At 45.5% G+C, this 14,928-nt stretch overlaps 1 protein-coding gene across 11 annotated transcripts in view; it reads right to left on the reverse strand.

Moving 5' to 3' along the window:
• Rere (arginine-glutamic acid dipeptide repeats) overlaps positions 1 to 14,928 on the reverse strand; it is a 372,816-nt gene that overhangs the window by 62,303 nt on the left and 295,585 nt on the right. The gene's annotated exons all lie outside the window — the stretch shown is intronic.

A 14,928-nucleotide genomic window follows, 5' to 3' on the forward strand; every position in this document is an offset into this window, starting at 1 on the left:
CCGCGGCGGGGCCGCGCGGAGCGCGGGGCGCAGGGAGCGGAGGGCGCCGGGGGAGGAGGCTGGAGCGCAGCGAGCCCGGCGGCGGGCAGCTGCAAAAGGCGGCCTGGATCGCCGCCGCGGCCCGCTCGACTCCGCCCCGCCCGGCCCCGTAGGGGGCCGAGCCCCCGCCGCGGCCTTCTCAGGGTCCTCCCTGCGGGCGGGGCACCACAGTAGCGAAACTTGCTCCCCACGCAGGCCAGGTCACACGCCCACTGAGAGGCAGTGAAACCCGCGCCGGTCTCCACCCCCATGTCTGCTCCGGCCCGCGGCTGGGGTGTTCGCTCCGGCCAGGCCCGGGTATCAGCCTGCACTTCACAAGTGATCACCACGGAAGGGCCCCTGCCAATAAATCACCTGCCCACCGGGAAGAGGGGCCTCCCATTCTGGGTGTTAGAGACCTGCAGGACAAACGTCGGGAATGGCCAGCCCTGGCCTGTAAGACCCATCTGCAACCTCCTACTCTAGTCCTTCAGGCTCTGCGAGTTCAGATTTCTCCCTTTGCTAGATTATGACTCATCACTGTCAATTTTCAATATAATCGATATAGTGCAGAGGGAACAATCTGTGAGACACAAGAAGGCAGCGCACAGTCCTCTGGTATGAAGAGCGATTTCTGGTACTTGACGTGGGCATCAGGCATACAATCAACAGGCATCCTACGCTGCACACATCATCTCCACCAGAACTAGAACAAGAAAGAGCTCTGCCCTCAAGGAGTTCCCTTTCAGCCCAGAGAAGCAAAAAGGTACAGAGGACTCTTGGGCCTCTAAGGAAAGCAGCAGAGGAACAAAGGGTGGTGGGTGGAGCCAGGAGGAGGAAGCCTGCACAGCCTGACTTAGGGGAAGTAACCAGGAAGAGCATTAGCCTGCCAGGTGGGTTCCAGCTGAACTTGAGCCTGACCAAGAAGGACACAGGAACATTCTGGAAGCTGCAAGGACAAGGTATACAGAAAAAGTGACTGCCTGTAGAAGAGACTGAGACCAGGCTGCACAGAGTTCTGAGGCCCATGGCAGACCAGGGGTTGAAGGAGAAACTTTCCCTGGGGAGACCCTGGTATGGACCAGGAAGAGAGCAGAGGCTGGCACACTGCACTGGTAGGAGATTAGGCCATGAACTCACTGTAATAATTTACCAAACCCCTAGCACTGGGAGGGACCCTGAAAACTCTTGCCAGGACGTATATTAAACTGGGACTGGCTTTCAGTAGGTAAGGCAAGTGCATGTGGGATCACTCCAGAGCACCGAGGCACTACCTGACCAAGCACAAAGAAGCAAGGGCATCTCCCTGTGCACCAAGGAAGCCCAGAAGACAGAGGGACGACCATGGCCTTTGGCAGCACAGAATGTCTTCACACCAAGGCAGGAGGGCATGGGACAGATTACCAAGGAGAGTGGAAGCATTGTAGGCTCGGCGGGGGCTCTGAGAAAAGATCTGTGGGAGACAACTTGGGGTGGAATACCAGACTGTGGGATCAGACGTAGGGTTAGTGCCCAGCGACACAAACATGTTCAGCAGAAGAGAGGAAAGGGGCTAGTTCTGGGCCATCTGGGTCATGTGAGAGAGGAACGTGAGAAACAGCATGCAAACCAGTGGTGGCTATATCACATCATCCCCAATCTGAGAAAGTGCAGTTCTTACTCCATTTTACAGAGATGGGAGCTAAGCCACAGATAGTTAAGAAACTGATCAAGGTTACCCAGCCTCACAAATCCTTCTGTTTCCTGATATTTCCTATGAAATTCATTCTATGTTAGTGGTTATCCTGAAACTACATGTTCCAGTTCAGTTAACACCAGCATGCCAGTTCTTCAGTTCTCCTGCTCAGTCCTTCCTTCCTTCCCACCTACCCAGCACAGGTCCAGGCCCCACCTCCAGTCCCACCTCCAGGAACTTAGCTCCCCATACAGCTTGTTACAAGCCTCTGCCAAGGAATTTTTCAAAACTACAGATTTTAAGCATATACTTGTAATTCTAGTGCAAGAGGACCAGAAGTTTAAGGTTATAGTCAAGCTACACAGCAGACTTGAAAATAGCAGAGGCTACATGAGACCCTGTCTCAAAACAAAACTACATCTTGTACTTCACGCCTTCAATCCCAGCACTCGGGAGTAAAGACAGGTGGATCTCTGTGAGTCTGAAGCCAGGTTGGTCTTCAGAGCGAATTCCAGGACAGCCAGGGCTGTTACACTGAGAAACTCTGTCTTGGAAAAATAAAGAACAAAACCCAAAAACAAACAAACAAAAGCACTGCATCTTTCCCCAGCCCCTGTCTAAGAACATCATCTGCGGACAGTGCCTGTCCACCTGAGCCGACTTCTAAGGCCTCCCTCCCTTACTCCCACGCAGATGTACAATGACCAAGTCTGTCTCCAAGGTTCATTTCAGATACAGACTCTGCTTTCAGATGCCTTTCTGCTCCAAAAGTAAAGCCCTGTGACCAGCCCCTCCCATTTACTCAGTCTGTAAACCCTACAAAGACAGGAATTCTGTCACATGCCATTTTCCCTCCCTAGGGTGCAGGGCACTGGGTATTCACTAAGTTTTTGAAACAAGTGAAGTCAACTGTGAGACGAGGTGGGGCTGAGCTGGGGTGTTCATCATGGAACTAGACTAAGAAATGGAGAAGGGTCCATAGCCAGGTGACGTTGGCTTAACTAAAATTCCAGCACTTGAGAGATGGAGGCAGGAGGATAAGGAATTCAACGTCATTCTTCTGTACATAGAATCTGAGGCCGGTCTTGCTACATCAGACCCTGCATTAAAAAGTAAAGCAAAGAAAACAAAACAAACAAACAAAAAAATTAAAAAAGCCGGGCGGTGGTGGCGCACGCCTTTAATCCCAGCACTCGGGAGGCAGAGGCAGGTGGATCTCTGTGAGTTCGAGACCAGCCTGGTCTACAAGAGCTAGTTCCAGGACAGGCTCCAAAACCACAGAGAAACCCTGTCCCGAAAAACCAAAAAAAACAAAAAAAACCCAAAACACCAGCAAACAAGCCCCACCACAGAGATATCCAGGCTGAACTCTGAAAGTAGACCTACCTCCACTTCATGACAACCAGTCCTTTTGGTTTTTCTGTACCACCTGGCCTCTAAATGTGTTTCCAGAGTTTTGGACTTTCTGCTCATCCAAACTCCCAGGACAACCTGCTGCATGCTGCCTTGGCTGTCACGATATCCTAAGACGGCATCTATGATCCAGTGCTACTGAGAACACTCAGTTGACTGTCTTATAGACATCTCAAGCCAGGTGGTGGTGGTGCATGCCTTTAATCCCAGCACTTGGGAGGCAGAGGCAGGCGGATCTCTGTGAGTTCGAGACCAGCCTGGTCTACAGAGCTAGTTCCAGGACAGGCTCCAAAACCACAGAGAAACCCTGTCTCGAAAATCCAAAAAAAAAAAAAAAAAAAAAAAAGACATCTCAGCCGGGCGGTGGTGGCGCACGCCTTTAATCCCAGTACTCGGGAGGCAGAGGCAGGCAGATCTCTGTGAGTTCGAGACCAGCCTGGTCTACAGAGCTAGTTCCAGGACAGGCTCCAAAGCCACAGAGAAATCCTGTCTTGAAAAACCAAAATAAATAGATAGATAGATAGATAGATAGATAGATAGATAGATAGATAGATTAAAAAAAAGACATCTCAAACTACTACACTTCCAGAAATATGAATTTGACATCTGGTGATGAACATAATCTATCACTGCTGTCCATGCATGAAAAGTACAAACTGCCCTTGCCTTGGCCCCACAAAAAAAAAAAAAAAGGACAGAAAGAAAAAGAGGAAGTAAAAGCTTCATGTGGCCTGTGCTGTTATTTCTCTATGAAAAGCCACAGGCCTCAAAACCAGCCAAACATCTGCCTCTCAGGACGACTTCACCTGTGGTTTACCAGAAATGCAGAGTGGCTTCTAAAATCGAAAGAGAGCCAAGCCCTCAGAGCATGATAGTTGGCCGCCAGCGTGTAAGACTGGCTTCTAAGGCCATGAGCTCATTCCCTCTGAGCACCTCTTTCCAGGTGAAGACCTGGATGTTTTCAGTGGTAATTTAATAATTAGCATATTGACTTGTTCACAGAGGAATGTTAAACCACTAAATTCATGGCCGTGGCCTGTCTTTTCAAGGCCTTGTGTGTTACTCCTCTGTTGCTGACAGTGTAGACATTAGGATGCCAGGCTGCCAACGGTGACGGAGGAAGAAGATATGTACATTTAAACTGTGTGAGCTGTGGGTCACAGGCCGTGCTAAGGAGCCCTGCTTTCTGCTCCAGCGCTTGCCATCACCCCCACTCGCATATGGGCGCTGAGGCTCTTAGGAAACTGGCACTTGTTACTTCGGTACTTTTCATCTCCAAGCAACCTAAATGTGCACCTTGGGAGCAAAACCACATTGTTTTCTATTTCTGCATCCTCACAGCCAGGTGAAACCCAAACAGAAACATGTACTTATCTATGGCAAAGGGAATATTCTTTGATGTTCCAACTCAATTCATGAGTTTGCTATCGGTTTGTCAACCTGAGTTCCTAGCAGGGAAAACTTAACTCTTGGATTTAGGAAATGTGAAGAGGGTCTGGAGAGTTGACCCAGTGGTTAAGAGCACTTGTTTTTGCAGAGGGTTTGATTCCTAGCACCCACATAGAGGCTCACAACTATCTATAACTTCAGTTCCAGGGGAACTGACACACTCTTCTGATCTCTCAGGGTACCAGGCACACACACGGTGGACTTACATACATATAGGCAAAATACTCAGTCCCATGAGACTTTTTAAAAAGTATTCAGAACATTAAAGTTGGGGCTCTGCTCCCCCGGCCCCGTATGTGTATAAAGCAGAAAGTACATGAGGCCCTTAAGTTAAAACTCAATGAGACAAATCTGGCCATCAGTAAAAGGTTTCTGAACATACTACAGCCAGAAATTAATGAAAACCTCACACACAGCGGAGTTTCTGTCAGCACTCACCCATGTTGCATTGTGCAACCCTCACTGCAGTCGCTGAGCACACAATCCACACACTGTGCATGCCATCACACCATGCAGTGCGAATGAATGCTGCACCAAACACCTTCAGATGTAAGATGAAGGGCAGTGTTGTTACTGTGCTCATGAAGTTTTCTGCTCTTACAGAAACAATGGTTTAATTATGAAAAACAAAGACTTTTTAATATTTTCCTAATGGTTTAGGTATCAAATTCGTCTATCCTTGTGGTATTAAGGATAAGGTGGATTATGTGGTATTAAGAAAGCTTTTTTTTTTAAAAAAAAAATTATTGTTTTGCTCTTCCTGTAAGCAGCCAGAGGTGATTGGTGAAGATGGTTCCCTACTCTCTTAACCCAGAAAACCCACAAAATCATGCAAATCAAGAGGATCAAACCTTCGGGTTCACTTTAAGAACACCTGGGAAACAGCCTAGGCCATCAAGGGTATGCATATCCGAAAAGTCACCAAGTATCTGAAAGATGTCACTTTGAAGAAGCCAGTGTGTGCCATTCTGATGGTACAATGGTGGAGGCAGTAGGTGCGCCCAGGCCAAACAGTGGGGCTGGACACAGGGTGGGTGGCTAAAAAGAGAGCTGAATTTTTGTTTGTTTGTTTTTTTGTTTTGTTTTTCAAGATAGGGTTTTTCTGTGGCTTTGGAGCCTGTCCTGGAACTAGCTCTGTAGACCAGGCTGGTCTTGAACTCACAGAGATCCTCCTGCCTCTGCCTCCCGAGTGCTGGGATTAAAGGCGTGCGCCACCACCGCCCGGCTGAGAGCTGAATTTTTGCTGCACATGTTTAAAAACACAGAGTGATGCTGAACTGAAGGGTTTAGATGTAGATTCTCTAGTCATTGAACACATCCAAGTAACAAGGCACCTAAGATGTGCCGATGAACTGTACATGAGCTCCCCCGACACATTGAGATGATCCTCACTGAAAAGGAACAGATTGTTCCAAAGCCAGAAGAGGAGGTTGCACAGAAGAAGATATCCCAGAAGAAACTGAAGAAACAAAAACTTATGGCACAGGAATAAATTAAGCATAAAATAAATGCAAATAAATAAATAAATAAATAAAAAGTAAAAAAAAATAATTATTGTTTTAAGGCTAAGAGCTTTTGTTGTTTTTCCAGAGGACCCAAGTTTGGTTCCTAGCACTTACACCCAGCAGCTCACAGCCACCTGTAACTCAGCTCCAGGGGATCTGGCATGGTCTGCTGGCCTCTACAGGTATCTATGAGGCATTACCTCACGGACACGTGTAAACGTGCACACACACACAAAAATAAAACCAATCTCTAAATTTTGAAATTTTGAGGGCTGGAAAAGTGGCTTAGCAAGGCAGGGGGCTTACAGCTAAGCATGACAACCTGAGGTCCACCCCTAAGGCCCTCACTGTGGAAGGAGAGAACTCCTACAAGCTGTCCTCTGGTCTCCAAATGAAGCCTATGGCATGCACATGCCCCAACACAGACATACTGACACACAGAAATAAACGATGCATAAGAAGAACATTTTAAATGAAGATTGCCTTTGAGTTTCATAAAAATTTTCAAATCCTGGCTTGGGATTAGGACAGAATTTCCAGCTACTTCTAAAAATGCCTAAATAATACTTCAGCCATTTTGTGCTATGTTTTTATGTGAAGCTATGTTCTCAACATTGATATTATAAACATCTAAATATTGAATAATTCTGAAAAACCCCAAAGATTCTCAACTCCTACATTATTATTCAACCAAGATTTCTTTTATGTCAAACAAGCACACCCACATCACTAATATGCAAATATATTTTCATTGATAATAGTAAAATTTGATGCATATCAAATCACTTTCAAATAAATTTCTTTATGATTATCAGTATATGTTAGATTTAGACATCTATTTATACATATACTAGGGCTATCGAAAACTTCTCAGATTGAAAGGGGTTGAAAGGAGAGTGTATTCAATAGCCCTAATAGTCAACTCCTGTATGTCACAGAGAACTCTGACATGGCTGTTTAGTCCATTCCTAAAATGGAGATACTTACAGAAATAAAAAGAACAAGGCTGAAATGCAGTAACATTAATCTCCCCCTACAGGCTAATGTGTTCAGAGGTTCCTCTTGTGCTTGGGCAAACCTGCCTGAGCTATGACTATATAAATGACCTATAAGCCAGCCATTGTGTTCTCCTGTCCTGTCCACCTTGAGAGATGGCTAGCTGGGCCCAGACAAGAAGCTTCACCATTAGTCCTACTGATCAACAACATATCTGGGCTGGGCAGTGGTGGTGCACGCCTTTAATCCTAGCACTTGGGAGGCAGAGAAAGGTGGATCTCTGTGAGTTCAAGGACAACCTGGTCTACAAAGCGAGTTCCAGTACAGCTAGGGCTGTTACACAGAAAAACCTTGTCTCAAAAAACAAAAAAAGGTGGTGGCGCACGCCTTTAATCCCAGCACTTGGGAGGCAGAGGCAGGCGGATCTCTGTGAGTTCGAGACCAGCCTGGTCTACAAGAGCTAGGTCCAGGACAGGCTCCAAAACCACGAGAAACCCTGTCTCGAAAAACCAAAACAAACAAACAAACAAACAAACAAACAAACAAAAAGAAACAAAACACACACACACAAACACCTCAGCACAACAACAATAACCTATCTGCAGTTTTATGTGTTTGTTGGCATGGGGATGGGGGTGAGGTGCTGCCTGACATAGCAATAAAACAGCTGCATGCTACCTTGCATAGGCACTGCCTCAGGCTCTATTGGCAGGACCTTCCTCAATCATTCTAATAGTCCCATTTTAGATATGAGGAAATTATATGTTATCCAAGTGTGCCAAATCCTTGATCATGGTGGGAGGGTCAAAGGTGACATACATAAACAAGAAGCTTCAAGACTGTGATGGGGAGCAGATATTAAAAGCAAAGTATAGATGCTGCCCCTTTCAGTATTTAAAATTATCTATAAATGGGCAAGTAAAGGGTATCCTCACTGTCTGTTAATTCTTGTCCAGTCACTTCCAGCCTTGTCTTTTACATAAAATTCTTACCCCCTGCAACAACAATAATAATGTACTGTGAATATCCAATTGGACAACAGTCCTAAGAGTAATGGAACAGAGGTAAGTCCTGCAGAGGATCAGGTGTGCCTAAACCTCTAGATCACATGCACACATGGCTCTCTCCAAACCATCTGCGTGCTGAATCTGACTCCAGTCTGCAGCAGGAAAAGAGCAGGTGAAAGCAGCAGAAAGGGGCTAGGCTGCATACCAGCCTACGAGACCTCTGCATCAGCCACTAGCTGAGAGCTTTCAAAATTAACTCCCTCTGGTGAATTTTAACTGGTATATCACAGTCAGAAACTCGCCAGGACTTCTCCACTTGGTCCTCTTACACAACAGTTTAGAAAACACTGTAGGATTAAAAAGAGTCCCACTGTGAAAATGGCTTTTTGCTCTACCCTGTTTGCTGCAGAAAACTTCATGTTAATAATGTATTAGTTCTCAGGGCACTGACAAGCAGGCAGATCTGCAAGTAAGCAGTCTACAGTCACCCTCCCAACCCAACCCCAGAGACAGACACAAAGTGTCAGCCAGACAGAAAACTCTATCCACTATTCCTTTTTCCAAGAATTTTTTTTTTTTTTTTTTTTTTTTTTTTTGGTTTTTCGAGACAGGGTTTCTCTGTGGTTTTGGAGCCTGTCCTGGAACTAGCTCTTGTAGACCAGGCTGGTCTTGAACTCACAGAGATATGCCTGCCTCTGCTTCCCAAGTGCTGGGATTAAAGGTGTGCGCCACCACCGCCCGGCTCTATCCACTATTCCTGAAAGTGTCCTGAATGCAGTGAAGGAGTGAGAGCTGAGACCTTTTCAAATAGTGTGCTGCATGACCCTGGTACCTAAGCTACAGCTGCTCTGTATGACAGCCCACAGGGTGACGACGGCCTACACCAGTGCAGCATGCAAGTCCTGTAATCAATTAACATCACCCAGCCCATATCTAAAACACAGCCTCTGAGAGTCACTGTTATACTGCTGTGAGATGTGTCTTTTGCTTTTGGTTTGAAGCACTTGAACACTAATGAAAGGTGTCCTGGTGAGGCACCATTTTGGCAAAACATAGCACCACAATATGCCTAAGGGAGACCACTGCTCCTGGTCTCAGTTTCCAGTTTAAATGCACTCCATTACGGCTAGTGTTAATCCAATCCAGTTGAAAGTTTAATTAATTTACAGTTTCAGCTTAGCAAACTGGATAGTAATGTAAATACTACTCTTTTGTGCCAAGCATGGTGGCACACAACTTTAACTCAACATTTGGGAGGCAGAAGCAGGCAGGTTTCTATGAATCTGGGGCCAGCCAGGTCTACAGAATGAGTTCCAGGCCAGCCACAGTGAGAACCTATTTCAAAAACCCCAAATAAATATTATTTTTTTAGTGGTTATTATTAAATCTCTTAATTTCTTTTATTTTTTAGATTTACACCCTATTGCAAGATGGTAAAGTTCCACAAACACTGAGGAACTGTGAAGGAGCATGCAGTGGTCCCTCTTACTTATTGAAATATAAAAATGTTTTCTATAAATTCCACATCAAACAATACATGAAATGGCTATTTTTTAGAAAGATTAAACCCACCCTCAAACATTCCTAACTAATAACTCATTTTGAGTTTTGTGTGTTACTTTATTTTCTGTGTATGGCTGTTTTGTCTGCATGTGCCAGAATTCAGAAGAGGGCATTGGATGTCCTAAAACTGGAGTTCCAGACGGTTATGAGCCATCATGGGGGTCCTGGGGACAGACACCAGTCTTCTGCAAAAGCCATCTCCCAGGCTCCTCTATCCAAAGTCGATATATTCCCGAGTCAGACTTGAATGCACACTTTTCAGAGAAGTATTGTTTAGTCCCATGTCCTGACACAAGGCTATGGGCTAAGGACATGACAATGTCTGTGTGGACACCACACTGAGGGACCCTGGACTGCTCAAAGCTCAAAGCAGTCTAGTCCTGAGCCTAGAGAACTGACTAGAATGTCTCTGTGCCTTTCAAGTTCCTTGAGTCTGTATGATTCCTTCAGGTCTCAGAGTAAAGCGTCATGACATACCCACCCAGATGGGTGTCCCTGGGCCCACTGTACAGTAAAAAACCGGACATGGCAGTAGTCCTGGCCTAAGTGCTCCGTGGTCACCAATCCTAGGAGCCCACTCCACTCCTGCTGCACGACTTCTTTTGCGATCAGTATGCTCCCTGGGTTGCAGTCACCACAGACTCATCAAATTTCTCTGGCTTACTTCCTGCATGGTGCTCAAGAGCCTCTGCACAGCCATTACCCCTGGGTCTCCAGAGCTGACCTCAGTTGTTGAATTTGTAGGTAGGACACGCTGCTGGAACTGCAATCAGGTAGGGACTAAAACATTTCATAAAAACACAACCTACCACACAGCCTTAAAAGCCCATGGCTATCTCAGGACTCCAGACTGTCCTGGTCTACCTACTGATCCTGCCCCCACTACGTCCCAGTCAGAACCTGGCACATGATTAGTTTTTCTTGTTTTGGGGGCGGGGGGTTGTTTTTGTTTTTCCAAAACAGGGTTTCTCTGTGTAGCTTTGGAGCCTGTCATAGAATTTGCTCTGTAGACCAGGCTGGCGTCAAACTCATCCTGTCTTTGCCTTTAGAGTACAGGATTAGTTCTATGTGCATGGAGACCTCACTTACAGCTTGTCTGCTAACCCTCGGCAAACTAGCGTGGGCATGGAGATCCCACTTATAGCTTGTCTGCTAACCCTTAGCAAACTAGTGTGGAGCTCTTAGTTCTCTGAGCCCCTACTGCTGTCAGTTGTAGCTGACTTACAAATAGCTGAAAATGCCTTAAATAAATACATTTTATTTATTTGTTGAAACAGGGTTTCTCCATGTAGTTCTGGCTGTCCTGGAATTTGCTCTGTAAGACCAGGCTGGCCTCAAACTCAGAGATCCACCTGTCTCTGCCTTCAGTGCTGGGACTAAAGGTGTGCACCACCACACTGGGCTCTAAATAAATAAAGGTAATGACAGTGATACGGTCTTGAATGAGAATTATTCCCCATACTCTAGTATTTGCACACTTGTTCCCTGCTTGGTGCTGTTGGGAAGGGCAAGGAACCTTTAGGGATGGAGCCTTGTCTCATCTCCAGTTCTTGCTGCTTCCTGGCTGCAGCTAAGATGTGAATTCCCAGCTTCCTGCTTTAGCTGTTGTGCTTGCTCTGATGTCCTGTGATCTCTTCTGAGCTGTTTGGTCATGGTATTCTATCACAGCAACAAAACAGTAACTAACGCCAACAACAGCAATTCCAGTTCAGCCGCTGTGAGCTAAGCAGTGATGGCTCTCGCCATTAATCCCAGCACGGGTCACCAGGACAGCCAGGGCTACACAGAAAAACCCTGACTCTAACCTCCCCTCCAAAAAAAAGTTCAGCCACTCTGGAAGCATCAGGCAGGGCAGACAAATTCATTTCAGCAGCTCCAGCCGTCATTTCCCAGTCTGGGAGTGAAGGGACCTTGAAGGGTTCCAAAACCACAGACCATCTGCCTGCGCCCTGTGGTAGATCAGCAGAATTACTCCTGAACTCTCTCTCCACAGAAACTATGAGGGAAAATATACTTCTAATGCTGTTTTCACAGTGTTTTTATTCGTTGTTGTTAGAAGTGATTTGATTTCTTGTATGGATCACTAAAAACCTTAACGTCAGCCAGACCTGGCACTATACACCTGTAATCCTAGCACTTAGGAGGTAGAGGCAGGAGTTCAAAGCCAGTCTCACCTACAAGATGAGTTTGAGACCAGCTGGTGCTACAAGAGACCCTATCTCAAGACAAAAACAAACCAAACCAATTCCTTTGCTCGCAATGTCTGTCAAGTGTTTATTTAAATAAGAAGCAAACTGCTCTTCTTTGGACACCATGCATGTTCTGCTCTAACACCCAGTTCTAGACATCACGTGATCCGAGACTTGACATATGAGCTGCTGCTGAATTCAAGAGGGAAGGGCCTGTTTCAGGTGTTAGAGCCCCATCATCTGATCACAAGGAGCAGTGGTCCTCAATCACCACCTTACGGATTACATGAGTAATCGGGAGGTGGTCAGCAGTCCTTCCAAAAGACTGGCTTTACTCCATTCCTGATAGGCCTCCACTGCTGTTTCTAAACACAACTAACAGAAACAAGGGACACCTTCTCTTCTCCAATCAAACCTACAGGCACACTAGAGGAGCCAAGCCATACCCACCCTACAAAATACCCACTCAAGATGCAGAAAGTAAACAATTTCCCATTTTAATATCTGTGTGTCACCCCCTTCCCAGGATGACTTTGTTAGCAAATGAAAATTACTATTATTTCCACTCAGAGACCACACACCTGGTGGGAAAATGACCTCATGGTGGATGGCTAAAGTAGCAGCTGAACCCTCCTAGCTACCTTTGACTATGATTCTCTGAGTCAGATGACTTGCTGAGTGTACCAAAGTCCTTTCATTACTTCAGGTCAAACAGAAAGTACTGCCACCGTGTGAAACTCGGTAGGCATGCTTCAGTGCACTGGCCCAGTCAAGTGAGAGGCTAGGTAAACACAAGATCAACAGGTGCAGAAATTCAGCTGGCTAAATGCATCTTGCCAATTATTGGCTACACAGCTACACTCAAATTAAAAATAACCTGGCACTAATAACAGAACCCAAACAGCCATTCTCTTCCTGTGATATCATCTAAGAGGCTCCATATAAATGTTCCAGAAAGTGGTTCAGAAACATGCTGTTAAATGTTCAGCTTTCATTAACAAAGTTGATTTCAGCACAGAGCAAAGGAGAATAAAATAAAAAAATGTGGATTTTCTGTTAAAATGCAAAGAAAAGAAGGCATTTTCAGTGAGAAAGCCTTTGCAAAACTTGTAAATAAAACACATGGGCTGTGGATGAAGGCCTGGGTTCACAGCCCACCAGGGGCAGCAACACATGCCACTACTGGGGCAGAAAAGGCTGCAGGGTCAGAGGTTGATGAGTGTCCACAGTTACAAAGCAAATTCAAGAACAGCCTGATGGGGGCTCGAGAGATGGCTCAGAGGTTAAGAGCACTGGCTGCTCTTCCAGAGGTCCTGAGTTCAATTCCCAACAACCACATGGTGGCTCACAACCATCTGTAATGAGATCTAGTGCCCTCTTCTGGACTGCACGTATACATGCAAGCAGAACACTGTATATGCAATAAAGATTTTTAAAAAAAGAACAGCCTGGCCGGGCGATGGTGGCGCACGCCTTTAATCCCAGCACTTGGGAGGCAGAGGCAGGCGGATCTCTGTGAGTTCGAGACCAGCCTGGTCTACAGAGCTAGGCTCCAAAGCCACAGAGAAACCCTGTCTCGAAAAACCAAAAAAAAAAAAAAAAAAAAAAAAAAAAAAAAAAAAAAAAGAACAGCCTGGCCTACATCTAGGATGTTATGTTTCAAAAAATATGTATCTATATATATTTACATTATAAAGTTATATATTTAAATAAGTAAATTATAAATGCATTTGTATTTCATATAAATATGTGCTATTTATTATTCTGTTTACCTGTGTTTTATATATACACCCATATCTAGCAGTGAATAGCAAATAACAAGACATCCATAGCACCAAATGGTCACCTTTATAGAGGTAAATAACTACATCGACTCTCCTATGGACAATGACAACCTAAACAGACCTGTGATTTCAAATTAAATAAACCACATCTGTAAGTTGGTATGACTATTCTCAACTTCACGAATCAGGGAAAAGCACCAAAGGCTCATTTTGGTTCCTGGTAAGGAAGAGGTTTGGGGACTTTGTTTTCCCATCATGTGATATGTGCTTGGGCGCTTCACTGAACATAGTTCAGCTAAGATGTCACCTCCCAAAGGAAAGAAAATCAGCTGGGCATGGTAGGTCACATCATTAGCCCCAGAACATGAGAGGCAGAGGCAGGTCGACCTCTGAGTTTGAGGCCAGTCTGTCTGGTGTACAAAGTACATTCTAGGCCAGCCAGGACTACATGGTGAGAACCTGACCCAAAAAAGAAGAAAAAAATAATAACAATAACCCACAGAACAAAGCAAAAAAGAAGAGCCCAAAGGGAAGGAAGTCTTTTCAGACCAGAAGCTACTGTCTCCTGTGCACCATGAGTGATGCCTGTCAGTCAGGCAAGCTCCTAAAGGGAGGATCCTAGACAGGAAGCTGCCATGAACCAATCACAAGGCTGCTCTGCTGGCTTTTGTTTAGAACAACAGTGCTCCAGTTGACACCTCACTTTTGCTGAAAATATTGGTACTGAGGGAGCATGAACACAGCTGTGTGTGAATTATATACACAGATGAGCTCTATTTATTAGGGACACAAACACACTAATAGTGCATTTGAATACAAAACTAGACACACTAGGTTGCAAGCTGAGAACCTTCTGCCCCCAACCCCAACCTCCTATCTGATGCAGAATGTGCCCAGGAATAATGTGTTTCCACCTGTGTGTGATGTGGGAGACATCTGAGATCACAAAGGAAACACTGGGACAAGAGCTGGGAGTTTCATTTTTGCAGGAAAAAAAAAATCAATCTTGCTAGAGTAATGTTTAGTTAGAAGGCTGTGATTAAGTCAGGAGTAGGGATGCACCATTACTCCTAGCATCTTTGAAGTGGAAACAGGATAACGCAGAGTTCAAGGCTAGCCTGAGCTACACTGAGAGACCAACTCAAAAACGAAAAAGTGGAAGTTACATGGGGGAGAAGGCAGCATAGGCAGAAGCAGAAAGTGGCAAGAACGGGAGTGTTCAGAATCAACAAGTAGAAGCTCTGTCTTTTCTCACAGGCATAGGCACACACATGCACACACGAAAGAGACCCACCATGACACCTGTAAACAAAGCCAGAATGTTGGTCT

The sequence above is a fragment of the Chionomys nivalis genome, chromosome 11 (genome assembly GCF_950005125.1).
Source record: "Chionomys nivalis chromosome 11, mChiNiv1.1, whole genome shotgun sequence".
In the NCBI taxonomy this organism is placed as follows: Eukaryota; Metazoa; Chordata; class Mammalia; order Rodentia; family Cricetidae; genus Chionomys; species Chionomys nivalis.